Here is a 3765-nt window from a genome sequence, read left to right as displayed (position 1 = left end):
TCCTTCCTTTAATGTCCTCTGTAGGAGACTTGGGGCTCTCAAAATCCATGATCAAGAGGGAACTAGGTGGCTCAGTGGATAGAAAGCCAGTTGTGGAGACAAGAAGTCTTATGCTCAAATGTGACTTCAGATATTTCCTATTTGTGTGACCCTGAGCAAGTCACTTAACTCTGCCAAATCCGTAATACTCTTCTGCCTTGAAACTGATACTTAATATTGATTCTAAGATATAAAGTAAGTTTTTTTTTTTAAATCTGTGAACAGAGTACAGATCTTCCAAGTTGGAAAGTCTTAATGCCTTACTGTCATTATATCATTCCTAGGCTGATTCGTGCTGATTGTTGCATTGCAGTATGGTTGATTAAATTCAAAACAAGGAAGAATAGGTAGGAAAGGATAAGTATTGGAGACAAGACCATATTCTAAACTAGTGGTATCAAACTCACATAGGAGCAGAGTCCTGTGGACACCATACTAACTTAGAAAACCACAAATTAACATTATCTATATTGTACCTTTATTAATTTTATTAAATGTTTCTCTTCGATTTAATTTTCTCATCATTGAACTCTTCGGGGGTGGTTGAGTGAATGCATATTGTATCCCCTTAAATAATAACATCCTTTAAGAATTTCCAAACACTTTAATTGATTTGGATATAAGGTATCATAAAAGAGAGAATTGAGTTTAAAAGACAACAATGAAACAAGAATTTTCGAAAGCTTTTCACCCAGACAGAGTAAAAACTTGCAATGGAATGTTGGACTTGGTGTCAGGAAGACTTGAGTTGATTCCTGTTTCTGATATTTACCAGCTGCATAACTCTGGACAAGTCAGGGTCTGAGTCAGCCTCAGTTTCCTCATTTGTAAAATACAAATAATAATAGCCCCTACTTCATAGAATTGTCACAAAGATCAAATGAGATTGTATGTTTAAAATGCTTTGCAAACTTTGAAACTTTTGGTCCATGCTATTTCTTATCGTTGCTGTGTTATTTTTATGTGGTTGGTCTCACAAATGTGGTACTTACTAACCATAATTTACAATGATGTTGGCTTTCTGGTAACACAATTTCAGAAAAGGAGCTGGAAAAATTTAGGGAGAGTTCAAAGGAAAGATTGCAGTCTCACAGTCCAAAGAGTCCTTAAGGGACGGATAAATCTTTTCTGACCATGTCAACAAACATATCACTCCACTCCTGCCCAACTCACTTAATTCAGTGAAAAGTCCATCAAACTAGATATTGGGCAGACGTCTTGGGTCCCAAGATGAAACGACTTCCACTTTCAACAAAAGCGTTCCATTTCAGATAGCCGTGTACTCTCGGTGTGTGTATACAACCTATCTCCTTGCATACATCTCCCAAAGAGCAGCCGCAATTTCTACCAACATAAAGGGCTTCTCTCGATGAGGAGACAACAGCCTAAAGTCCATTCAATGGAAAATAGTTGAGTACTGAGTCAACAATGGCTGGACCAATCATTTAGGAGAAAGGATAATTCTGTATGTTTCTGAATAATTAACTAATCTGTTTTGTGTTTTACATTACTGCATGTGAACGCATATTTGTCACATGTGATAATTTTTCCTTCCTGCCAGGGTATTCTTGTAAAGGAGGTTTATATCTTCAGTTGTTTTCCTTGGTTACCCATTTTTTTTTTCAAAAGACCAAAATTAAATTTGCTCGAGTGGTGCCTTGTGGAATGCTGAACTTGTTTTAATCAGCAACTTCTACTTTAATAACGACGACAGTCCCAATTTTTCCTGCATGCTTACAGGACGCTGGGCTAGTCAGCCCATTTGTTAATGGTTCCCTTCTTTTGGAAATTGAACTTTCAAATTCCATGGCTTCCTCGAACATTCGTAATGAGTTTTGTAGGAAAAAAGAAAAGGAAATCATTTGTGGCGATGAATGAAGGGGGAAACTGTTGTTTTCCTGGAACATGTTGAGTTCTATAAAGTCCTCCTACCAAAATCAATCATTTTCTGGCCAACTAGAATGTCTGACATTCTATTAATGATATCTTTCTGGCAGGTCCAGTGATTTTTCCTCTTAAGAACTTTTAAGTACCATGTCCAAAAAAAAAAAAAAAAAAAAAAAAAAAAAAAAAAGAAAAGAAAAGAAAAGAAAAGAAAAAGGAACTATGTTACCTAGTAAGAAAAACACATTTAAGGATTTTTTTAAATGGTATGAATCTGTCACTTCATTGGTGGGGAGTCCCCTCTACCTCTACATACTGATATCTTACCTTTCCTGTCACTGGCCAGGACATCCCCACCCCCACCCCCCAGTCACCCAATCACAAACTCGGTGTCATTTCTGATTCCTCATTCTCATTCACCCCACATATCCAATTGGTTGCCAAATAGCATTTCTGCCTTTATGGCCCTCACAGCCTCTCTCCTGGACCGTCACAATTTCTTTCTCATTCTCTTCATCTCAAGTCACTCCTCTCTAATCCTTGGTCCGCATAACTGCCTTCCTAAAGCATAGGTCTGCACAGGACATCCCCATACTCCATAAACTCCAGTGGCTCCCTAGAAGTTCTGGGGTTGAATGTAAAGACCTTTGTGTAAAGCTTTTCACAAAATGTATCCTTTCTAGTTTTCCAATCTTCTTGCCTTTTATTCCTTCCATGATCTACCCATAACAGCCTGTTTGTTGTAGGATACTCCATCCCCCAACTCTGTGCCCCATATCTGTGGAGCAAGTACTCTAGCCTCATTGTCCAGAGCACATCTTGTTACCTTACCTCCTCAGGGTCCTTGGGAAATCCCTGAGGGTTCAAGATATCTCTTCTCTAATGCCATTAGCTTAAGCCTCCATTCTAGATATGTTTCCCCCACACACTGTTAATCATCAGTTTTCCATTTCACTAACTGACATCAATTAACTTGCAAAAAAAGACATTTACTTTGAAGCTATAGTGAGGACAAAAATTTTCCCTCTATCACATGGGGGGGCCCCGCCTGTTCCCCTATACTACCTCTATCTCTGCAGGGAAAAGGTCATATATAGCACAGTTTCAATATAGTGTGGGTATTACCAGGTTTACATCCAAATTTGGCATTGCTGCTAGATAAGCTTGAATCTCAGCTACAGCTGGGTTGCATCCCAAAGGTCACCTCTCAATTTCAAACATTAATGTTGGGCTGGCTATAAAAGCTAGTATGGACTTAACTCTTGCACCTTTATCTCCTGACCTTTTAAAACTCAACTAAGTTTCAAAGCCACAAATTTCCTTTGCCCTAAACAAGAGAACAGTTCTGTGATTGCAAATAATTTAAGCCCATATTAACAGAAAATATACATTATATATAATATATATAGGTATATGTGTGTCTATCCATCCATCTGGTTTATCTAATCTAGCTATTAATCTCTATCTATCTATCTATCTATCTATCTATCTATCTATCTATCTATCTATCTATCTATCCATCCATCTATCTATCTATCTATCTATCTATCTATCTATCTATCTATCTATCTATCTATCCATCCATCTACTATATCTATCTATCTACCCATTCATCCATCTAACCATCTCTCTATCATCTATCTATCTATCTATCTATCTATCTATCTATCTATCTATCTGTCTATCTATCTATCTATCTATCTATCTATCTATCTTTCTACCTATCCATTCATCCATCTATCCATCCACCCACCCACCCATCCATCTACCTACCTAGCTACCTTTCTCTCTCTCTCTCTCTCTCTCTCTCTCTCTCTCTCTCTCTCTCTCTCTCTCTCTCTC

The sequence above is a fragment of the Gracilinanus agilis genome, chromosome 1, assembly GCF_016433145.1.
Source record: "Gracilinanus agilis isolate LMUSP501 chromosome 1, AgileGrace, whole genome shotgun sequence".
Classification (NCBI taxonomy): domain Eukaryota; kingdom Metazoa; phylum Chordata; class Mammalia; order Didelphimorphia; family Didelphidae; genus Gracilinanus; species Gracilinanus agilis.
The sequence above is the reverse complement of the archived record's forward strand: the minus strand, read 5'-3'. Positions refer to the sequence as shown.